The sequence below is a fragment of the Atractosteus spatula genome, chromosome 9 (assembly GCF_055471065.1).
Source record: "Atractosteus spatula isolate fAtrSpa1 chromosome 9, fAtrSpa1.hap1, whole genome shotgun sequence".
In the NCBI taxonomy this organism is placed as follows: Eukaryota; Metazoa; Chordata; class Actinopteri; order Semionotiformes; family Lepisosteidae; genus Atractosteus; species Atractosteus spatula.
Genome location: NC_142714.1, coordinates 31415382 through 31441807, shown reverse-complemented (window position 1 = coordinate 31441807; position 26426 = coordinate 31415382).

Below are 26426 nucleotides of genomic sequence, written 5' to 3'. Positions count from 1 at the left end.
GTAAACTGTAACATGCTGTAACAAGATCGGTTAAACAGCGAAGAAAATGCTTTCAGAGAAAATGTTTCAGGTGTGAAGAACATAGATCTCCAATGCAATTTCAACCAAACCTGTTCCCACACACCCTGCCCCCACTACCATTAGAATATACACAAAGCACTCAAATCTTTCGAGCTAATGATCAGGTGACCCGAGAGAGAGCGAGAGAAACACCAAGGGGTGCGGAACCAGGGAACTATTTACATGGAAAACGGGCGATCTCCCCAGACTGTCCGCCCGTTTCACTGTTACCTGGATACCTCTTTATTTAGAACTCACTAACACTGATTTTTAGTTTAGAAGGATTCAAGTAGGGTTTTAGATGAAAGGCAGCGACCTTAATCAAGCCCAAATCACAATTGAACCCATTCAGAGCTTACATTACATTTTAGCGTTTCATTCTGAGCAGAAGACCCTCACACCTGAAGAAGGGGGAGGTGTTTTTCGCTGGAAATCTCGCCTGCTTCTACTTTACAACCGGAGTGCTGGCTGTGACGAATTAAACCGGTATTACAGGTTTCAATCACAGACCATGTGACATGGGAGTCAGGAAACTAACACCGCGCCACCGGATTTGATAACGCTATAAAAACGCTATAAAATAATGTGACTTGGCACAGAACAAGTTTACAGCACAGTACAAAAATGCTGACCATGACTTTAGAAGCATAAATTGCCTTACACTCAATTTAAACACAAGCTGTCTTTAGCCCTCTAAGCTGGTTCATACACAAATGTAGAGATCCAGGCTCAGAACACACAGCTTCATTAGCGAATACATATGCAGGACAACTAGAGAAGACGTTTTACAGAGGATGGATTTTTAGAAACATCCCATCAGTGACATCACTGAAGTCAACTCCTAGGTACTGTAACTGTCGTGTGGATAGTTTCACAAGAATCAGACAAAGGTTTAAGCATCGCTTGTTCTAGATAAAACTGCAAAAAAAAAACAACCACCCATAATGTACTTCTTTGCGGCTCTGTTTGCCCAAATCATATATTCACAACGTGAAATCTAGAACATAATATTACGTAACCAAAATCCGCAATATGGAAACAGAACCTGTGTAATTGTTGATAGATGATGTACTCGTAACATTTTTTCAAGACGAACTACAACATTTAAAAAATGACTTGTATGTACTTGATATCTCTAATCAATCCACGGGTCCCAGCACGAAACGAAACTAAAACGCATACCGTTTCGCGCTTCTTATTAGTTGCTCAAAAGTAATTTGACCGTATGAAATGCATAATATAAACCTAGAAACATATACGTGAGTAGTACTTAAGCACTGTAGTATCTGTGTTAAGACATCAGGATGTCTTCTATCTTCTTCAGGATGAATAAAGTGGGCCTATTTATCTATCAATCATATTTAAATAACTAGTGTTCTGTACCGTGGTACCCCTAAAAGTACCACACTTGTACCATACAACAGTAGTACCTGATGTCTCAGTGGCTTTCAAAATTAAATTATGCAATAAATAACCACATGTAAGACTCTGATGCTTAAAATGTTTAGGGAGAAAGTGGAATACTGGTGTGTATTTTTTCTTTAAACTACCAATACCAGCCATATACAGTCTGTAACGTAGGGATTTCTATACGTCTTTATTTAGTGTTTACATTAGTGACAAAGGCTAAACGTTTAGCTTCAGTAACGTGTACATATCTCCCCTTTTTATAAAACGACATGGTTGAAAACTGTTCCAGAGCCACTGTTGTTTCATCAGTGAAAAGTACATCATGAAATGCCTCTCCCTGTTCAATCCACTGGAAAAAAGAAAAGGAGCATAAAGCTTCTGATGGTCATAAACGATATTCATTTAGGAGCAGCATCAGAGGTATGTTTTTAACTGCACTGCATTGGAGAGAATACCATAGTGTGTTTTTTTTTACTCCCTGGTGGAAACTGGCTTCCAGAAGAATCAGTATGGCTCAGAGATTAAATAAAACTTCACTCGCACCAAACAAATGTATATTTCTAAATATCACAACATGATCGAATTTAAGTCATTTTAATAACAATGAATAGTCACCTATGCGTTACAATATAAACATTTATATTGATTTAAATCGCGTTTAAATCGCGTTTAAATCACCTTTATTTAAAACCCATAAATAAAGCTGATACTGTTTAGACTTCCAATTATTTAAAACTGTATTAAAGCAGCACGATACACAATGCAACGTAAATCGCTATCTTTGTCTTCTGTGTGATAATGTTCACCTCTCTGTCCAGCAAATTTACAGGTTAAAAACAATACTGTTAGGCTGGGAAAACGATTTTTCTCCCCCCCCCCTCAAAAACCCAGTAAGTACAGTACTTACTAGTTAAAGGCTAGGCTCCCGACTACGGCGAAAGGAACCCTTCTTTCATTAGAATACAATGAACATATTTTAGCCCTGAATGAATAAATAGCAAACATGGTTTACATAAAAGACATTTTTCCAAGAAAGTTTAGCCTTTGTCACTAATGAAACCACTAAATAAAGACATAAATATAAAAATCTTAAGATTTTTAAAATGCATGACTTTGCTAAAATTTATTTGAAAATAAAAACAATTACAACCGCCAGGGGAGAGAGAGAACAGGGGAGGGATGTTGGTTTTGCATAAGGGGCGGGGCTATGGAAATTAGGTCTGTTTGGGAATGTGTAGTTACATGTTCTGGCTGTTTGTGAATTATCGTTGTTGAGTATGGAGTGTTGAGGTATTGATTTTGTGTAATGCTTTATGTTGAAAATTGAGGTGGATTTTGTTTATGATAAACAGGATAAACTGGGATGGGAGGAAGGTTTGGTTTTGCATAAGGGGCGGGATTATGATAATTGGAGGACTTTGCGAGAGTAAAATGGTTTGATATATTTGATTTTGTATTGTGGTTGTTATCTATGTTTTTGGTTGGTATTATGTTTATATGGTTGTTTTTGTTGGTTGGTTGTTATTATGGTTATTAATAATACGATCTATAGTTGAAATCTGAGCCTAAATAAAAAGAAAAAGCAAGTGATTAGGTTTATGAGCAATCTAATTACTTATTCGTTTAAAACGCTATATAAAATAAAGTTTATTACTAATTTGCTGCACAGAGCGGTGAATATTATTATGCATAAGACAAAGATAACGATCCTGATCAGTTTAGAAATCTGTGTACGCTGTAAGGTTTTTACTTCTTAAACTTTTAAAATACACGTTTTGAATAGAAAGAAATCCTCTTCCTGTTACAGTATGTATAGCAAACTAGCACGTCTTTTTTCTCCAATCAGAGGGGTGTCAGATGGTGTCAGCCAATCACCATTCTGCGTTGGGTAGCAACGGGTGACTGTTCTCAGGCGGAAGATGTAAACAGCTTAATGTTCGTGTTAAATAATTTTTTAAAATTCAATTAAACGGGCACAGTTAAGACATTAAATATACATATACATACTGTATACAGTACAGTTTGCATACGGTAATATGTTACGCGATTAAAAAATAAATAAATAAAACTGGAAGGTTCAGCACCAGCTGGATTCGAGCACACAACCTGCCCGTTGGCAGGCACGCACCTAGACCAGTCGGCTACAGTCAGCTCGCATGAGCAGGCAGGCGAAACAGCCCTACACAGCCCTGCCGCAGTACACGGATATAATCATACCGTTATTAAATTCTTGAGATACGCGATTCCATATTATATTCCCTTTTAATCAAATTCTAAAAGTATGCTTGTTGACTCCGGTATCACGTTAGTTAAAGACTTCGAAGCTTACAATGTTTAGGGAGAAATGGAATACCGGTGTGTATTTTTCCTTGTGATATTTTAAGCTCTAGTTGAATGATAGGTGTCGCATTTTAAATCATTTTCGTAGTTAGAAATTATGAAACGCCCTGTTAAAAGCAAGGAAGTTTTTATGCCCGTTGAAGTAAAACAAAATGCCTGACAAAGTATGGTTTGGACAGATTCCAAGTGCTTGTACAAATGTGCTAAAGAAATTATACTTTGAGTATACAGCTTGTCCAAAGTCATCCATTATTAATACTATTAGTAATATCTTCGGTAAAGGCTTTGATGCATAAATATTTCTGATAAAGGTAGGTTGTGTACTTTTGTCCAACTGAGCAATCTTGCTTTCATAAAATATACCAACATTTTAATGACTGAAGATTAACATGCTGTAATACACTGTTCAAAATTAAAGGCTCAAATGCTGTACATGAGAGGTTAAGCTCCCCCTGGCGGTTTTACAAGGTGACGCCGGATAGTTTCCGGCAGAGCGTCAAATGACGCGCGATTAACCACGTCACACTGCGTGACACTGTGTGATGCCGCGACACGCCCACCGGGGTATGCCGCAAAATAACGCACGCATTTTGAATGGCTGCATCTGTACAGTTAAAGTCCCCTTTTCAGAAGTCTCCTGGCATACTAATGTCAAATACCGCTGTAATACCTGGCTGTACAATTTCAGTTTTTCATATTCGGCCAGAGGTGAGTTCTGAAGAATGTCTCTCATTTCATCATCCATCCTGCGGGTTGTTATTTTTCGCACTTCACTTTCGTTTCCAGACCTCTCTCGTAGTCAATCGAGCTGTTTCTGAGGTACAAGGTACCTTTTTTCAGCTTGCTCCATTATCGGTGTTGTAGAAGCCCTGTAATCAAGGGTACTGTAATACTCAACAGTGTCCCGATAAAACCACCGGACTGGTTCACCAAGAGTCTCTTTCTTTTAAGAGAAAGACCCTTTCGACTCAAAGTCTTTATAAGCTTAGGCTTTCTCTTCAGGGCCCCAAACTGCTTAGCAGATAACGATATGTTCACTTTCAAGGTATGCAAGGCAATTTCAGCTATGGCTTGTACAAGATCTTTTGAAGCCCCGCAGAGAATAGCTTTCCGCTGATTGGGGGCGGCTTTTATCAGAAAATGTAAGAGAGTCAGGTTTCTCAGAATGCGAGAAGACATGTCGACGGACCGAACGTTTTTTTCGACTGAGTCTATGGTTGCGAGATCACTGACTTTTAGATTTTTTAAATTCATAAGCCACGGGTACATCTGGGGGGAAAAGACCTGTTTGCAAGCGATAGTCATCTGGGGTGTCGGCATTTAAATCCACCAACAAGTAACCGAAAGGTTTTTTAGTAGCGTCATCGATTGCTTCCAAAAAAAATGTGGTTTTACTGGGGTATATCTGCCGGGACAGGGTTGTAATCTGTAGTTTATATCTTGGGTTTTTAAACAGTACCATGTACTTTGTATTTAACGCTATGGTTCTACTTTTCCGGCCTTGACAAAACACATTTTGGACAACATACATAATGCTAAGGTTTCTGTGGTGTACGTATTTGGTAAAAGCTTTTTCTATCTCATTATTTTCACACGCAGACCCCATCAAATCATCAAATCACGTCGGTAGACCTTCTATAAACTGAATGTATGGAAATTTCACAAGCAACTCTGCGTATAAAAGTTGCCAGCAGCTGTAACACCAGACTACATTTTCGGTTTTACGAGTCATAACAGCATCACCGTTCTCCAAGAGTTGTTTTATAAAATAACTTTTACCGCAATTCGAGGGTCCGGACAAAATGCATGAAAAAGGTTGTTTTAACCTGACATCCATCGTGTTAATATCCGTAGCGCAACAATGTCAAATTTTCTTGCAGCACCTGCTTGTCGTACACCACCTTCTGGGTTTTCTTTAAGGTCCGGGTCTCAATGCGCCAATCCTTTTTAACACGCACGATCATCGGCTGTTGAATAGAAATGTGTTTAAATTCCAGGCACTCATCATAAGGGTTAACGCCATAGTCAAAAACCAAGTCCCACAGACTCTCAAAGTTAACTTTTTCACAATTGTTCACATTGAGCGTAATACCTTTCACCTTTAAACAGGCTTCCGGATTCCACTCACCCTCCCGGCTCACAAAGATAACGGAATCTGTGTCGTGGTACAGACAGCGGTCTTGCAAAGCATTTAGATGCTTGTATAACTCCAAGCGTGCATAGGCAGTTGTAAAGCTAGCAATGAAAATGTTAGTGTTTGAATGGCCTGTATAGTGGTCTTTAGTGTGTTTCCACGTAACACAGGCTGTGTTTTCATTGATAAACTCGCAGGCTGACACCTCATGATAAGGCGCAAATAAGTACCTGAACAAATCATCGGGGTTTCTCACAATGGTGGTCTGTGGTAAATTGGGTCTTTGCCCGTACTTGCCCCACGAACTGTTCAAGGCAATTTTTGAAAGCTGTCTTTTGGCCGGATTCTTTTTAATGTTGCCGGGGTCCAATCGGACACCATCTTTTTCATAATATTTGCTGATATATCTTTGTTGTTTCGCGACATCTGTACACCACTCTGGAAACCCCAAAGCTTCCTGTTTCCCTTTCAGATACAATTTGATGTAGTTGGAAAAAAGATCGTGCGAGGACTTTTCGAAATGCCAAATTTTGTAAATTGTACCCACTTTATACCCCAGATCTAAGGTCGTCTGTAATTCCGGAGTGCACCAGACACCAGTCAAAGCGCGATCTTCATCACTGTGCTCGCAGGGAGTGGTCTGTTTTGTTTCACCACACATATGACACAGTGTGAAAAACAGTTTTTTGTCAATTTTGGTTGGTAGAACTGGAAAGTACAAACGTCTGGGTGGGTAAACTTTCACCTTCGCTAAACCGAAATACCGTTTCAAATCTCCAAAGTTGTTATATATTATTCGAAGGGTAACCTAGTGGGTATTTTTTAGTTTTGTTCACAAACGGATACACACTGATACAGACTGGTGAAATCATAGTAATGAATTTTTTCACCAGGTTGTGCGATGTAATACAAACAAATACCATTTTTTCTACCCCCAAAAAGTGAATCGCGCGGTTGCAGAGGCTCTGGTAACTGCGCAACCGCTAGAAATTTCCCCAAGTCTCCATTTTCAACAAGCATGTCTCTGAACTCGTGCTCCCACAAAATACGCACATTAAAACCTCTCATTTTGAGAAAATTAATTTTCACCATCGTCTTTCTGTACAACCAACCAAAAGTAGTGTTTGTCAGTGGATTAAAATCGTTTTCACAATAACAAACACTACAGCCGTGAAAAAAGCAACTGTTGAACTCAAAGGCTGTCTGCACTCCATCAATTACAGCATAACCATCCAGAAAATATGGTCCAACCTTGAACTCACCGGGTGTGGTTACTGTGTGTTGGATTTTAACGTGCTCTGTGTGTTCGATGTACATAAGCTATTGAATGCTGGATGTAGAAAATCATTTTTGCTGACTGTGGTAATTGTCATGGGGTAGCAACGCTATTGTCTCTTCCTGTAAAAACATAATTCTGAATATGGCCATGCAGACACCAGCGATCGTCACAAACTGAAAGGAGTCGATGCACACAACGCAGACAGCCCCCGACTCAGTGACACGCGCCTGTCTGGTCATATTCATGACCTAGTTCTGAAACCTGACACATTCTTCTCTTAGAATTGCCACATCCAGCTGGCAGTACCGTTTCAACTCTCTCTGTAAGTTAAACGCAGTTCCCTTGCATTCTTCATACCAAACCAAAAACTCGGCTTTCTCGCTCGGCAGCGTGTAGTTAACGCCGTAAAGTTCTGGCGACGGCATCGAGCCTACATAATTTTGGTTTTCTGAAGTGTTCATCAAGTGTGGAAAATGACCCTTAGCCCTGGGGAACCCCATGGCAGATGGCAGTTTGCTTAATTTCATAGGGAGAAAGTTTAGAGAATCCATAAATCTGATGTTCAGAGCTTTTACAGTCATACACATTATCATGCCACCCTGATTAATTAGTTCAACGTCCATCTTTTCATCTAGCAACTGATTACTAGGTAATTGTCATATCCCTTGCCATTGTGCGAAATGAATGTATAGTTTTTTAAACGACTATCGATAAATTTACGCATAAAATCCTTTAGACAAGTTTCACCATAAAATTTCCAGCTTTGTTTATTATTAGTATGAAGGGCATGGACATAATTTGGTATGTGTGTCCCAGTTTCTTGCATGCATTCAAAGTCGAAAAAAATGTACTTGCTTGAAATTTTGGGTTTGTCCAAAGGCTGTATGTAGCACAAATGTGTGTCAGGGGTGTCGATCACATTGTTACAATGCGAGCACAGTTTCTCTTTACATTTGTGACTTGCGATGTTATAAATCCCACATTTCTCACAAAAGGCCCTGCGCTCACACTTACTAACACCCGTCGCCACATTCTGAAAGTGTCTCACGAAACACTGAGAGCTACGACAAAAGACCTTACAGGCCGGACAATTCTGAATTTCTGCATCAATTTCGCAACACTGGGGATCTAAACAGGTTTTACAAGATTTAACACAGGCGTGTGCGTTCCGATGACTATACGCGGCATGACAGTTAGTGCAAAAATACGCTTTAATATTTAAAACCCCGTAGAAATGATCTTCATGCAGTAGAACAAAAAGTATTTTAGAATTTGGCGGTGTGGGACCCGTTATAAAATATTTCCAATCACCCTGATCGTGGTACAAAATTTTAATGACCACCTTTAAATGCTTTTCAAAAGCTGTAATGTCTGACAAACTAATTTTCCAATTCTCTGGAAAACCCAACTCTTTGTGCATTCATTTAGCGCCCTGTAACATTTCCCTATCAGTACAACCTTCATTTAACAAACCGTACACACTCCAGGCAAAACACAGATTACCCCCCGTGTAATGTAAGTCGATAAGGCGTGCTTTTTTCCGCTCAATTACCCTGCTGTACAGAACGGATTTAAATCTTCTGCGGGCGCTCCCCTGCATATTCCTAACTATCGTCACCACTAATCGGAGGCTGTCATCGGTGAGAACTTCTGTGTTGCTCTGTAAGAGGTCTGAGATGTGGTTTAAAAAAACGGCAGCATTCAATTCTCCAGGGCGTCTTCTGCGTGAGAACAAGGGTTTGTTAAACCCACCCGAAGACAAACGCAGCTGTACAAAATCATTCACCCCTATGTTTGGAGAAAGTTCATCCAACATTCTCTGGACTGCACCATGCACAGCGTCTATAGCCTATGCATACGATGCTATTCTGTCAAGATTAACAAAACGAAATTCTTCATAGTGCTCTGCTGCTCTAAAATTATTATAAGACCGGTTATAACTACGTATACACTCCAGGAAAGCTAAGGGGTCTCTATGCGCACCGGCACCGCCACCAACCTGATTCAGATTGTTCATCACAACCGGTTCTTGGTTTTCAAAGTTACCGCCATCCTGTTCTCCTACAGCACCACAGACTGCTAAGTTATTTTCCACCAATGCATTCTCATTGTGTGGTTCGGGATGCCCTTGGGAAATCTGATGCCTCTCTCTGAATCTTTTACGTCTCAACAAACATGCTTTTGCCAGTTTAATTCTTTTATTAACGTACAAACGCTTGATGTTGGCAAAAGGTCGGTCTTTTAAACACTTTTTAGACCGCATGCTTAGTCATTTATCCCTAGGGATCTTCGCCAATGAACCATGAAATAGCATTATCAGGTTATGAAATCCTGAGTTTAGAGCGCCATCCTCTTTAGAAATTACGTCTAAGAGGCTAGCAGCGTAAACCTGGATTGGTTTTGGAAACACGGAATGTACACTTGCTAAAGCCACTCTTAGATCTCTAAATCTCTCTTTTTATCCACCTCATTAGTGCTCACCGTTGATAGTAACTGTGCAATATACCGCTCTGAATCTAGCGCATCACCAAACACCAAGTCTCTAATTGCGTTATTATTTCTCTCCAAAGGCTTGACATGTTGGTTTTGGTCAGCGTATTAACGGCCATCTTCGACGCTGTCACCACCTTAGGGCCCGACGTTTCCTCCACATTTTTTTCACCGCTCGTCGATACAGCTGCTGTGTGAATAAAAATAAAAGACTTTTTAATACCACGCCAATGCACCATATCTCAAAATCAGAAAACTACACTATGATAAAAATAAAAATAAAAGACTTTTTAGCACACCAACCAATGCAATCTAAACGGTCAAAATCAGAAAACTACGTTAACTAGGATAAAAATGCCACACATGTGGCGCTTCCTTACACAAAGGGCTGTGAGAGAATGGAACAAGCTACCCGACCATGTTGCTGTTGTTACACTGGTTTCCTTTAAGACACTGATGGCCGACCAGTCATTTTTAACTTTAAATATGAAGTCTTAAAGGCTAAGCAGTTTTAAAAATAAAACTTTTTAAAACCCCAAAACAGAAAACTACATGAAGTAGGATATTTCAACGAATTAACATTCTAACAAAAGAAGTAACTGTTTCAAGAAGTGGTTCATACCACATCTTGACCACTCCTAAATTATATTAACTTTTGGTTGCTGATTTGAAACGTTTTGAGTTCGCTATTTTGGTTAACGTCTTCGCGGTCCATCGTGGTTTATTTTTGGAAGGTTCGGGTTCTGCACGGAGGGGGAAAATACCATTAGAGAGAGACCTCAACACCCCAAATTAGCAAAAATAGAAAACGGTGGGAAATTTTATTAATTAGTTATAGACACCTTTAAATGTGTATGTTAAAAGAATGTTTTCTAACAAGGCATAGACAATTCTTAATTAATACCGACCTTTTCTCACAAGCGATCTGGTAATATGCTCCGCACCCTCTGGTATAACGTGAACATCTGCCTGAGTCTCCACAAGGTTTTGAGGGGGTATTTTAAAGCACAAACGAGGTTTTTTAAACGTGTATCGACTCGTTCCTTCACCAGTGTCTGTGAAATAGACACACGCGTGTATTGATGTGGAGAAAGTGACCGTGTGTCTTTAAGACCGACATGGCCGTAAAGCGTTATTCAAAACATTGTCGTAATTACTCACCAGCATTGCTGTGTATTGCCGTAACTGATCGTTTGACAACTGTTGAACCCACGACCTGTGCTGTTGTTTTCGTTGCATCTAATGGAAAAGAATGGATACGCGCAGTCACTGCCACATTACTGAACAACTCCCTTGTAATTCCATTATAATAATTCAATATTGCATAATATACAAATATTATACAACATTTTGCATCTATAGCTAACAACACGACTACATGCGACATGCACCGTGACGTTGTAATTTTATCTCACAATAAGCCAAATATACATACCTGAGAAATGTTGGAAATCGTCGTCTTTGTCTATCAAATTGTGTAGTGTTAAGTAAAAAAATAAGGCGTCTTCAGACTGTTGAATTTGATTGGTGTGGTCCATTCTGACAAGTTAGTCGGTAACGCGAGACTGATAGACTTGGAACCCAGCCAGCAGTTCAGCTGTTACGCCACATGTTCTTATACCCCCCCCCGATAAACATCCTCTTCTAAGAAACATGTTTCCCACATGTTTCCCCCCTAAATCCTTTAACCTTAGGTATCATGGGGTGTGCACGTGTTGGGCTGTAGAAAATATTTTAAGAAACAGTTTTAGAAAACGTTTTAGAAAAGACCATTATAATGTTAAAATCTATATTATTTAACATTATAATACATACATCTGTGTCTGTCTAAATTTCATAGCTGTTAAAACGTGGCGAAAATGTGCCCCGGTGTCTGTGACTGATTCAGCAACAGACCTCTAAGAATATTATTAAGAAAACTGTTTTTTTTTATTAACGGTATCGCTATAAGAAAATGTATCTATTCTTTATAGCGACGTGTTCACAAACCATCCTTGACGTTTTGAGGTTTTATTTTTTCGCAATGCGGAGTTAAGAACATTTACATTTTGCGTAAAATACATGTGGTGATTATAAATTAGAAAACTTTACATTAATATAAACCTAAAATGTATATACAAAACAGCATTTAAAACAAAAGAAAAACTATAACTCCTATATCCGTCCGTTTATTGTCACTGTTAATTGTACCCACTTAAAATTTAAAACTTTTATGAACTTTCGCTATGAGGTCAATTTTAGCGCCCCCACCCCGCTGACTATCCACATCCCTCCCCCAGGACTCCGGATGTCTAATTGACCGCCTGTGTTTGACAGATAAAACCATACATTGTCTCTGCATCCCAGAGTCTTTAACTGTCATGACACCGACCCCCACACGAATCCCAAAGATCTCTATTAAATTATTTTATAACTTTTATAATTATTTTATAGACCAGTCCGTTAAAATATAAAGAACAACACCACATCATTTGTGACAAACTTTTGAAAAGCTGTCGCGATTGTGTTATTAAAAATAAGCTAAATGTGTCTTATTACATTATTTTAAAACTTTAAGACCAAGCCACGCGTGTTAAAAAAAAATTTCTTTACTGCGCAAACACATCATTTGTTGCATGTTAATACTTTTAAAGGTTAAAGACTTTTACGCGCACGGTGCGTGGAAATTCATTTCAAACTTTTGAAAAGCTGTCATGAATGTGTTATTAAAAATAAGCTAAATGTGTCTTATTAAATTATTTGATAACTTCAAGACCAATCCACGCATGTTAAAAAGTTTCTACGAAAAAAAAATATTTTCTGTGCAAACACATTTGTTTTTGTGTTGTGTGTTAATACTTTTAAAGTTTAAAGACTTAAAAAATGTATAAGCTGATAAGTGAATACTTTTCGCTCTCGATAAAACACATGTGGCTTTGGGGGTGGGGAGATGTGGTGGGTCGTTCTAAAACACCACAACCAATTGAAAAATGTCTTGAGTTACATAGGCGTGGTTACACCATTGGCACATATTCTTAAACGCACCGGCTTGACAGGGGTGCAGCGTGTCCCTGGAGCTGTCAGACACCACCCTGGTGTTGGTAGCTACGAAGATGGCTTCTTTGTGTGGAGAAACATCGGGTTCCTCTGCTCTACAAAGTGAAGAGGTAGGCTGCTAAAATATTTTTTCTGATTGTGGAATTGTTGTTTCAATCTACGCTTAGTGTATGTCATTTTAACACTTGGTCTTCTTTTTAGCAAAACCCGACCCCGCCCTCTGCGACGTGTGACAGTGGTTGTCGTGTGAGTTCAGATGGGGAATCTGGTGTTGAAGAACTGCCAGGGAGTGGTGATGAAACGTCATTACAAGTGGTAAATATTAACGAAAAACCCTAACTCAAAAGAGGCATTAAATGATAGATATTTTAGGTACAAAGCATGTCTATTTATTTTGTTAAAACTTCCTTTTCTTTTTCCTTTAATAGAATAACGAAGAGTTTGATGCATCAATCTTCAAACTACCATCACGCTTGAATGTTTCGTGTCTATGTTTGTGTGTTCGTCAATGATGATGCTCAACCAGGTTTAGCTAATGATGTCCCTAATGAGCCCGATGTTATGGCCCAGATTGTGAAAGCAGTAGTTTATTGCATCTTCAAACACTGTTTAAAGGAGGTTCTGGTTGATGAATGCCCGGCCTGTTTGATTGACCACCCCAGTCAAAGGGGTCACACATGTCTGGCTGTTGGCTACACAGATGGGTTTGAAGATGTGACGTTTGCCGTGTTAGAAATTTATAAGTCTCTCAGTTTAGCCCGAATTTTATCGGCTGTTCTGTACATCGCCAGGTGTCTGGGTTTGTACACCATTACAAATGACACTGAGCGGAGCATAAAACACTTGCTGAAAAACATAATTAACAACCGCTCGCCATACGAGCATGTACGCTCCATACTTGAACAGTTAGATGAAAAATTAGTAGACGTGACTTTTCATGCGTTGCAAAAGAAACATTATTCTTATTTTTACAGACGCAAAATAAAAATATCTATGTAAAACCCGGACTGTGAAATACACGCCATGTGAATAGAGCTTTCACTCTGTTTTACAGACCCAGGTGTGCCATCGTCCAAAGAATGAAGAATTTCAAATGTATACGTCTGAATTCTTACAAAGAGTGCTTTACACACTTCTTTCTAAAAAGCTTGATATGAAAAACAAAGAGTCGAATGCTAATGTCCTTAAATTTGTTAAAGAGATAGATGTGTATGTCAAGAACATGAGTGAAATTATTGCGGACCTGATGTTTTCAGATCAGAAACGGAAGCCTGGTGTGTATTCCAAAATCCAAAATACAACGTGTTTTGCATAGAACCTGTGGTAACACCATCCCACTGATTACGCAGGCAAATTTTTTTTGCTCTGCTAGATCGAATCGCCCAATGCAGTTCGCATTGTTTTAGACATGGGGAGCGGAAGGGCATTATGAATGCTTTTTCAGATGCCTCAAAGTTCCTAAGCAATGTTGGGGGGGTAGTTACGTGTACCGAACTAATTTTCCGCACCAACATTTAATTGTTGATTGCAAACTGGTACTGCGATGTTTCTGTGTTTGATAACCTAATGATGAAATAAAGTGGTTCACATTTCACATGCTTGCAAACAGGAGTCTGTAACGTTTGTGAAAAGTGTGTACTGAGGTGTTTCTGTGTTTGAAAACCTATTGATGAAATAAAGTGGTTCACATTTCACATGCTATTTGTCCTGCGAGTTCTTTCCATGAGACTTTACGCGGTCACTGTGTGTGTGTGTGTGCTTACAAGCCCTTGATGTTTTTTGAGCCTTGCTGTCAGGGTCAACGACTCGGCCACCCGGCCACGGCTGGTGCCGCTCACAACCCGGAATCTTGCGGCCCTCACCAGATTCCCCACGCCGCCGTAACTCCCCGATTCCCTAGGGTTATAATAGAGCGCACTCAACCCCGCGGAAGACATGGTCGCCTTCCAACCTTAATACACGCTTTCATACACTTATGTATAAATCGAGGGATGCGGTGGCCAGGGCTTTCGGACCCTGACGCTCAGGCCCGACTGGCAGGGGGAAGGCGGGACATCCGCCCCTTAAGGACACACCATTGGCTCCTGAGGGGGCGGGACATCCGACGATAACAACGCACCATTGGCTGACAAGGGGGCGGGACACCCGCCCACCGTGGACACCCAGTGGCTGAAAAAGGGGGCGTGACACCTGTCAAAAAAGTTTGACGAAAGGTGTTGCTTTACTACTTTTGTGTCTTTCATCAGTTTCAGCAGCAGTAGGGATGGCAGATCTGAAATGATCTCTCAGATGGACCAGTCTGATGTGTCGGTCCTGCTCTGGTGTGGTCACTCGAGGGAGACCAGAAATCGGTCCTGCTGGTCTGCTGAAACTTTCTCTGCAGTTGGGACACAGTGGAGTGGCTTATTCTATAATGTCTGGCAACATGCCTGCAAAATGCCAATGGCTCTCTTCCTTGCTGGTGACATTCGAGGCATTATGGAATACACAGAAAACTGACTAAGTGTGGCCTTTTTCCTGCAGCGATCTAAGCTTTGAATTAAGGCTTTTTTAAAGGTGACCTGATCAGGCATTGCTCCACCTGGACCTTGTTGGATAAAAGTGCATCTAACGAGCTTTTGTGTGATTGGCAAGTTGCAATGCCTCACTGCACAAGCTGTATTGCTGGTCAGAGGGCTTAGAACAAATTACATAAACTATGAGCTATATAAGCTATATAAGCTATAAGCTATATAACTATAGTATTCTCATTCCATTCTTTTTTCCATCAGTGTATATATATCAGGTGGGTAGCTGTGTCAGCATGCAAAGTCTGCAAAGAAACAAGTAATACTGTAGGTTTATTCCACGGTGAAAAGAGAAGAGAGAAAACACAACGTTTCAGCTGTGAAACCTTCTGTAGGTGTGAGAAAGACAGGGCAGACAGCAAAGATTAAATAGTACAGAAGAACAAAAGCTGGGAGTGGGGAGGAGGCAGGAGGGGTAGAGAGGCAGAGAGGCCACTCAGGAAGTGCAAAGTGGGGAAGGGTGAAGAAAGGTGTGAAGTCAAAATCTGCATGAAAATAGAGAAGATTGAAGATGAAAATAAGTTGGTCATTGAGAGAAGGGGTGTGAACCTAGCTGCAGCATGAGTTTCGTTTCTGTTGTTTTTCTGCTATGGGAGTTGAGAAACCCTTCTTTGAGAACAGAGACAGAAAGATCATTGTGATCATGGCTATCTGAGGTGAAATGAGAAACTATGGGCCTGGAGAAATCTTTAATCTTCACAGCTCTAACATGTTCTCTAAAGCGGTCTCCTAATCTCCTTAAGGTTTCCCCAGTGTATATAGCTGGGCATTTTTTGCAGGAGATACAGTAAATGAGGTTGCTGTAGGTACAGGATGTCATCTGGGTTATCCAGAATTGACCTGAGGGGCCCTGAATGAGCGTGTTGTTAGATATGTATTTGCATGTGACACAGTACGTTCTGTTGCAGGGGAAGATGCCTGGTGGGGATGATTGTCGAGAGTGGGATGAAAAGAGCTGTACAGGAGATAGCTGTGGGAATCTGTGGGTTTGTAATAGAGGATGAGAGTCATGGATGGTTATCAGATAAATTTATGTCTAGAACTGGAAGAGTGGTGGAAGATATGTTAATGGTATATTTAAGGGGGGGGTGAGAGTCAGTGAATTGCTGCAGAAAGTGCTCTAGCTGTTCATTAGAGCATGTAGCAGCACCGATTCAGTCATCGATGTATCGCTTGTAGAGGCCAGGCACAAAGCCACTATAGGAAGCAAAGAAGCATTCTTCTACCCAGCCGACAGATTCACACAGCTATCTCCTGTACAGCTCTTTTCATCCCATTCAGTTGGAAGGTGTACAAAAGTTTTTTTTTGCAACTTAGGACTTAACAAATTGCTGGTATCAATTGTATTTAATTTCTATCGACTGTCGCTATTTTGCACTTTCTCTAACTTTTTTTTTTCTTTCGTACATGCTCTTCTCCGTGGGATGTTGTCAGGAAAGAAAATTACAGTCTGTAATAGAAACTGTTACGTCACAAAATACCCGTGACTTTGGACCGTCTTAAAGGGATATCTTGATTTCTGTACACTTGAATGTGAAAATTGACAAACTTAATATCATAATTAATATAATTAATTATACTTTCTGTAAACCTAGGATGCATGAAGATCATCAACAGACATGTTTTTTAAAAAAATAACCACTCAGAAAACCTGCATCCTGCACATGAGTCAAATTGAAAATGTCAAAGAACAGAGACTGTCTGTGGCCTTTTGCATCAATTTGTAAATGTGAATAATTTAAGTTTATGTACAGATGCAGCCATTCAAAGTGCGCGGCACAGACACATACCGCGGGTAATTGGCTATGTCCTCGCGCATCGTGACACGCGATGACACGCAATACCGCGATACGTGATTGGTTGACCGACAGGGGCACTCGTGGTGCGTTGGTCGGTCGTAGAAAGATTTAAATGTCTTTACTGTGCCCGTTTTAGTATTGAATATTTATATGGAATTTTACCACTGAAGGGAAATCTTAGTAGCTGAGTATAAAAAGAATAGGAGCATAACGCGTGTGAAGGCCATAAACAATATTAATTTTGGAACATAAACATACAGTATTACAGTATATGGCTGGTCTCGGTACATTAAAGAAAAAATACACACCAGTATTCCATTTCTCCCTAAACATTTTAAGCATCAAAGTCTTACATGTGGTTATTTCTGAAATGTTTTGACGTGCTCCATCTGACCATATTACTGCATGTTTACATACTTTGTGAAAATGTATCATTTTAACCTTTTCTGCTGTCGTGTGCTCTCACGAGGCACCAGTTCTGTAGGGGTTTGGGCATTTATGGGGACAATTATTAATTGTAGCCGTAAATCACAAAATGATTCCTTTAATGGCTTTAGAATCCAACCATGCGATATAACTCAAACAACGCACACACACAGGTACTAATACACAAGGATACATTTATTAATACATAAAATATGCATGTAAACCTAACAGATCTTATTGTGAGGGTTATCAGAATACAAAAGATATATATACAGATGCAGCCATTCAAAATGCGTGAGGTATTTCGCGGCATACCCCGGTGGGCGTGTCGCAGTATCACGCGGTATGACGCAGTTAACGTGGTGTCACGTGGTTAACTATCCGGCGTCGCCTTGTAAAACCGCCAGGGGGAGCTTAACCTCTCATGTACAGCATTTGAGCCTTTAATTTTGAACTGTGTATTACAGCATGTTAATCATCAGTCATTAAAATGTTGGTATATTTTATGAAAGCAAGATTGCTCAGTTGGACAAAAGTACACAACCTACCTTTATCAGAAATATTTATGCATCAAAGCCTTTACTGAAGATATTACTAATAGTATTAATAATGGATGACTTTGGACAAGCTGTATACTCAAAGTATAATTTCTTTAGCACATTTGTACAAGCACTTGGAATCTGTCCAAGCCATACTTTGTCAGGCATTTTGTTTTACTTCAACGGGCATAAAAACTTCCTTGCTTTTAACAGGGCGTTTCATAATTTCTAACTACGAAAATGATTTAAAATGCGACACCTATCATTCAACTAGAGCTTAAAATATCACAAGGATCCTCAAGAGCACAGCAAAGAGTGTATTAAAAGACACTTGTATTTATCAACGCTTTCTTTTCCGTATACCAGATTTTATGGAACCACTTCAGAGGGGTGTCAGCCAGTCAGATTCCAGGAATCGGCACTTTAAAGGAAAAATACACACCGGTATTCCATTTCTCCCTAACGATTTTAAGCATCGAAGTATTTAACTAGCATGTGAAATAGCGTGTGAAAAAGTGGTAGTTTTAAGCTTTTCTGCTAATATAATATGGAATCGCGTATCTAAAGAATTTAATAACGGTATTCGTGTGCTGCGACAGGGCTGTGTAGGGCTGTTTCGCCTGCCTGTTCATGCGAGCTGTCTTGTAGCCTACTGGTCTAGGTGCGTGACTACCAACTGGCAGGTTGTGTGTTCGAATCCAGCTGGTTCTAGACTTTTCTTTTAACAAACATTTCTTCGAAAAAATAGAATAGCGATATTATGGACAATCAATTGACTTTTATATTTCAAAATATCGCAACATGATCGATATTTGCGATATTTTGAACATATCTTCCCTTCTGACAGCGGTTCCTGCTTCTATTGTGTGTGTGTGTGCAACAGAGTAAATTTTTATAGAGAAATGGAGGCTGGACAGTATGCGTTACAATATAAACATTTATATTGATTTAAATCGTGTTCTGATTTAAATCGCAAACGCGTGTTTAATTATGTGTTTTTTAATCATAATCAGGCTAATGCATTTCTACATTTTCTGTATGAACCAGCTTAGAGGTTCATACAGAAAGACAGCTTGTGTTTAAATTGAGTGTAAGGTAATTTATGCTTCTAAAGTCATGGTCAGCATTTATTATTGTACTGTGCTGTAAACTTTTTCTGTGCCTAGTCACATTATTTTATAGCGTTTTTATTGCGTTATTAAATCCGGTGGCGCTGTGTGTTAGTTTCCTGACTCCCATTATTTAAACTGCGACACTGATCATTCATCTCTAAATAAACTTTATTTTATATAGCGTTTTAAGCGAATAGGTAATTAGATTGCTCATAAACCTAATCGCTTTTTCTACATAAACACAGCATGATTGCTCTCTGAAAATGCTTTTCCTTTATTTTTAAAGTAGGCTCAGATTTCAACTATAGATCGTATTATTATAAACTTTCTTGGAAAAATGTATTTTATGTAAACCATGTTTGCTATTAATTCATTTAGGGCTAAAATACGTTCATTGTCTTCCAATCGAGTCGAGTTGACATTGGAAGCCTGCCACACCCGGACTGTTAAACCAACGCATTAGCACGTCGCCAGTATTGGCTTTAGTATTCCCCCCCTCTCCCCTCAATTCAATTCAATTCAAGGTGCTTTATTTGCATGACAGATGGGTACAAGCAGTGTTGGGTATGTATATTGTAACGCTTACGGCAGACAGGCACTGTGTAAGAGCCGGCGCACCAGAGCAGCGCACCGAGGGAGCGTCTGCATTTATAACTTAGTTTTTAAAATTAGTCAAGCAATATGAAGCATCTCCTTTTACTTAGTGCCTGAGCATAAAAAGAATAGGAGCATACTGCAACGCGTGTGAAGTCCATAAACAATATTAATTTTGGAACTTAAACATACAGTATATGGCTGGTCTCGGTACTTTAAAGAAAACATACACACCAGTATTCCATTTCTCCCTAAACATTTTAAGCATCGAAGTCTTTAACTAACGCGATACCGGAGTCAACAAGCATACTTTTAGAATTTGATTAAAAGGGAATATAATATGGAATCGCGTATCTCAAGAATTTAAAGACCAGACAATCGCAAACGCATTTTCAATAAAATTATTTTATTCATTCAGCAGTTTGTGAGAGGGACATCCAGCAGGGAGAGACACACACACCGGTTTTCATTGACAAAATTGTTTTTTTTCAATTCCTCTTGTCTAACAGGAATGTTTTGTTTGTGGACAGACTGTTAGACAAGAGGAAAAGACCGCCTCCTCCTACGAAGCATTTTGTTGATCCGACCACGAATTCTTTTCCAGTCGTACGCAGCAAGGGTTGAGAATCTCCGATTCACCATCGTACTAATGGTTTCCCGGAGATTGCAAGGCAAGGCACTTTTGCCTCTGGACCCATCGAAATTTACAGACGTGGTCCACCCCCAGTAAATTTCAAAAGTCACAAGATTTCGAAACACGAGGGCGGCGTAGCGGTCGGCTCTTGCTTTCCCGTCTATGCCGATGCACTGCAAGTACAACCCCCCCTCCATCTCCTGGGTGATGGGTAGCAGTTGGACATCTGGGAGAATTATTCGTCCCACTGGCGTCTGTGAATTCCGCTGTGCTTCCTGGGGGTAGATAGGCGGCGGGGACAGCATCAACAGATTCCTGCGCGGTGGTGAACTGAGAGGCCGGGATGGAGTGTCCTGAGGCGGTGTGTGCTCTGCGGGGCAAAATAACATAATTCATGTAAGAAATAAAGTCACACAGTAGTATTCATCAGTCGCGGAACAGAAGTCAAAATAAACTTTTCTTTTTTTCCGTCTTACCGCTTTCTTTTTTACTGTCCTGGTGGTAGATCGTTTCGCCCGTGCGGTGTTTTCTTGAAGAACAGGCTACGAAGAAATAATTATAATTTACAAACGTGAGACTGTCTTTCTCTGACTTACATTCCCGAATGTCCCCCGCCCCGGTCAACAATCCTAGGAAGAACACGAAACAGCCTGTTAATAAAATTGTTACAATTTTGTTCGGTCAGTTCTTCCTCCCAGAATTTATAGATCGCATCGATCAGTTCCTGCTTTGTGACGGGCTTAGCGGTTTTCCGAACCTAGTCTTTCAACGAATGCCAAACCATTTCTATCGGATTTAGATCTGGGGATTCGGCTGGAGTTTTCACCCAGTTCACTCCTTCTGCTATAAGCCTCGCCCTTGCTGCTGTGTGTTTCGGATCGTTGTCTTGAAAGAGACGGTGCCTTGATCCAAACTGCTCCCTGATATATGGGGCAGCATGCTGTGTGACCACGACTTCCTCGAAGAATACACGGTCCATAATTCCTTCGAAAATAAGAAGTGGTCCCGGGCCTCTTCTAGATATACCCCCCCAGACGTGAACCTTCAGTGGATGTTTGGGCTTTGGCTTGTTCACATGTCTCCCCTTTTTGCAAAATGCCATTGTTGAAAACTGTTCCAGAGCCACTGTTGTTTCGTCGGTAAAAAGTACATCCTGAAATGCCTCCCCCTGTTCAATCCATTGGAGCGCTTGCTTGAGTCTTTCCTCTTTGTTTTTTAGCCTTATCATGGGGCATGTGTTGGTTTTTCTGTATCTCCATCCAAGCCTCCTGCGTACTCTTCTTATCGATGTCGGGCTTATATTCGCACCGAGGTCAGCCCATAGCCGTCTTTGGACTTGCATCGCCGGTAGCTCATCATTTTCATCAGTCAGTTTGTCGATAGCTCGCACAATAGGACTTGAAAAAAAAGAGATCAGCAGTTAGTTTTAAAAATAATGTGCGTAGTTGTATTTACATGCAAGAAAGGTATTTTTAGAAATTTATTTACCTTTGAATCGTCCTCGGTTTAGATTCTCTTTGCCTCCTCTCCCCTTTATAATGCCGTCTCACTGTGCTTTCAGAAATGAAGATGTCCATCGAAGCCAACTGCTGTACAATGTCCCGTGTTGACTTCCCATTTCTTTTCATCTTCATTATTTGGTGTGAGAGAGTCTTCGTGATTTTGGCCATTGTCCGTCCCCTTACCAAAGCGATACAGTGGTGCAGCTTGAATTCTGTACCTATATACTGTATGGTATGGTACAGATAAAACTTACACCATACCGATGAGCTAATGCCAGGGAAAGACACTCCTATTTTATTTAAAACACAATACGCCAGGAAATGTGTCTGATGCATTAGCAAGTTAAAACAATTGGGTCGAAAACCTGGGCGTAACACCATTTCCTTTTTCTGATCACTCGCTTTCTGGATACACATCTCACCTGTCCTGTTCTTTGTTTTCCTGGTTTGCCGATTATGCCTGCTGCGGTCCACTCCTACCCTCACACCTAAAGAAAACTATTTTAAATTTCTTGGCGCAGTTCATTAACCCTTGTATGTGCTGTCCGCGCCCAAAATGCAGTTTAAAAAAAGTCAAAAACCGTGCTCAAATGCAATTTTCAAAGTGCAATGAAATACAATATTGTTGTTGCTGCTGTTCTGGTTGTTTTTATCCCGTAAAGTGTTTTGAGAAGCCACCTTTAAAGGCGATATATATTGTAGAACCGCTGATTCTTATGGAATGTGTTCCGCAGGAGATTCAAATTTTTATTTATTTTTTAATCGCGTATCTAAGGAAATCTCAGTATAACTTTGTTCATGAACAAACAGTGGCATGTTACATTATCATTAGTTTTTTTAACAAGGCTCGCCAGCTAATGTGAATCGAAACCTGTCTTGCTAGCTTTTAAAGTCGTGCATGTGTAAACGACAATTGAAATAGAGAAAAAAAGACCTGACTGACAAGATTTAATTAATGCAGATCAGTAAATCAAGGGACAAAACAACTATTGCGCCCGGGTCCTCAATGCGCTTTGACGTGCTAATGCGTTGGTTTAACAGTCCGGGTGTGGCAAGCCTCCAATGTCTCCCGACTTCGGCAAAAGGCACCCGCCTTTCATTGGAAGACAATGAACACACTCTAGCCGTACATGTGAATATAGTATAAAGACACCAAGGGATTGGGTGAGCTCCCATCACAAAAAAAAAAAAACTGCGAACCTGCACTACAGCGACCATAGTACAGTATGGAGACCAAGACCTTTTACGGGAAGAGACGGGGTGCTTCTGCCGCCCCAGCTTCCAAAGAGCGAAGGGTAAGCAAATACAGCAGACTTCATCTGAAATACGCGATTACAGCGCATATTACAAGGTATTATTGCCGTTTTGAATTTTAAATTCAATTATAATTATTTCTTCGTAGCCTGTTCTTCAAGAAAACACCGCACGGGCGAAACGATCTACCACCAGGACAGTAAAAAAGAAAGCGGTAAGACGGAAAAAAAGAAAAGTTTATTTTGACTTCTGTTCCGCGACTGATGAATACTACTGTGTGACTTTATTTCTTACATGAGTTATGTTATTTTGCCACAGGCCGTGGGTCTCTGCTCTCGGCCACTGGCCAGGGTGCCAACCTGTAGAAGCAGCATCTGTGTGGAGACATTTCGGCAGCAGCGGGAGCAGTACGATGCATTACTGGGGAGGATTGGGAGGCTAGGGACACTCCTGAAAATGCAGAGGAAGGAGACAGTATGTTCCAGCAGTCAAACAGTTGAGCAGCTGTCTCCCGAAAAGTGCCTCTCCCCGCCGCGCAGGTTGCAATGCCTGGCGGAAGCTCTGCCCCCCGCAGAGCACACACCGCCTCAGGACACTCCATCCCGGCCTCTCAGTTCACCACCGCGCAGGAATCTGTTGATGCTGTCCCCGCCGCCTATCTCCCCCCAGGAAGCACAGCGGAATTCACAGATGCCAGTGGGACGAATAATTCTCCCAGATGTCCAACTGCTACCCATCACCCAGGAGATGGAGGGGGGGTTGTACTTGCAGTGCATCGGCATAGACGGGAAAGCAAGAGCCGACCGCTACGCCGCCCTCGTGTTTCGAAATCTTGTGACTTTTGAAATTTACTGGGGGTGGACCATGTCTGTAAATTTCGATGGGTCCAGAGGCAAAAGTGCCTTGCCTTGCAATCTCCGGGAAACCATTAGTACGATGGTGAATCGGAGATTCTCAACCCTTGCTGCGTACGACTGGAAAAGAATTCGTGGTCGGATCAACAAAATGCTTCGTAGGAGGAGGCGGTCTTTTCCTCTTGTCTAACAGTCTGTCCACAAACAAAACATTCCTGTTAGACAAGAGGAATTGAAAAAAAACAATTTTGTCAATGAAAACCGGTGTGTGTGTCTCTCCCTGCTGGATGTCCCTCTCACAAACTGCTGAATGAATAAAATAATTTTATTGAAAATGCGTTTGCGATTGTCTGGTCTTTAAATTCTTGAGACACGCGATTCCATATTATATTCCCTTTTAATCAAATTCTAAAAGTATGCTTGTTGACTCCGGTATCGCGTTAGTTAAAGACTTCGATGCTTAAAATGTTTAGGGAGAAATGGAATACTGGTGTGTATGTTTTCTTTAAAGTACCGAGACCAGCCATATACTGTATGTTTAAGTTCCAAAATTAATATTGTTTATGGACTTCACACGCGTTGCAGTATGCTCCTATTCTTTTTATGCTCAGGCACTAAGTAAAAGGAGATGCTTCATATTGCTTGACTAATTTTAAAAACTAAGTTATAAATGCAGACGCTCCCTCGGTGCGCTGCTCTGGTGCGCCGGCTCTTACACAGTGCCTGTCTGCCGTAAACGTTACAATATACATACCCAACACTGCTTGTACCCATCTGTCATGCAAATAAAGCACCTTGAATTGAATTGAATTGAGGGGAGAGGGGGGGAATACTAAAGCCAATACTGGCGACGTGCTAATGCGTTGGTTTAACAGTCCGGGTGTGGCAGGCTTCCAATGTCAACTCGACTCGATTGGAAGACAATGAACGTATTTTAGCCCTAAATGAATTAATAGCAAACATGGTTTACATAAAATACATTTTTCCAAGAAAGTTTATAATAATACGATCTATAGTTGAAATCTGAGCCTACTTTAAAAATAAAGGAAAAGCATTTTCAGAGAGCAATCACGCTGTGTTTATGTAGAAAAAGCGATTAGGTTTATGAGCAATCTAATTACCTATTCGCTTAAAACGCTATATAAAATAAAGTTTATTTAGAGATGAATGATCAGTGTCGCAGTTTAAATAATGGGAGTCAGGAAACTAACACACAGCGCCACCGGATTTAATAACGCAATAAAAACGCTATAAAATAATGTGACTAGGCACAGAAAAAGTTTACAGCACAGTACAATAATAAATGCTGACCATGACTTTAGAAGCATAAATTACCTTACACTCAATTTAAACACAAGCTGTCTTTCTGTATGAACCTCTAAGCTGGTTCATACAGAAAATGTAGAAATGCATTAGCCTGATTATGATTAAAAAACACATAATTAAACACGCGTTTGCGATTTAAATCAGAACACGATTTAAATCAATATAAATGTTTATATTGTAACGCATACTGTCCAGCCTCCATTTCTCTATAAAAATTTACTCTGTTGCACACACACACACAATAGAAGCAGGAACCGCTGTCAGAAGGGAAGATATGTTCAAAATATCGCAAATATCGATCATGTTGCGATATTTTGAAATATAAAAGTCAATTGATTGTCCATAATATCGCTTACCTATTTTTTCGAAGAAATGTTTGTTAAAAGAAAAGTCCAGCACCAGCTGGATTCGAACACACAACCTGCCAGTTGGTAGTCACGCACCTAGACCAGTAGGCTACAAGACAGCTCGCATGAACAGGCAGGCGAAACAGCCCTACACAGCCCTGTCGCAGCACACGAATACCGTTATTAAATTCTTTAGATACGCGATTCCATATTATATTAGCAGAAAAGCTTAAAACTACCACTTTTTCACACGCTATTTCACATGCTAGTTAAATACTTCGATGCTTAAAATCGTTAGGGAGAAATGGAAATTAATCCAAAGCACCACTTAGAAACATTGCTGAAACAGACAGTTTAAAATATTTTCAACATAATCATGAGCGAATAAGTCAAATAAATTGCTGCAGATGTTTACAAAGAAAGTGAAATACAGTAATACTTTGACATAATAACATAACAATATATAATATTTAGATACTTAAATCTATATCAAATTTAATTTCTTTAGATACACGATTCCATATTATATTCCCTATTAAGCAGATTCTAAATAGTACACAGTTTTTTTACTGCAATAATGCAAGCATTCATAGAAAAGGTTAAAACATATAAAACAGCTTTTTATAAAGTATATAGACTTATTATAGTCAGAACAAGCATCTCAAAAACTTTTCCAAATTAATACCTTATTGTCACAGGCTATTGTTCCACGTTGTTTTTAAA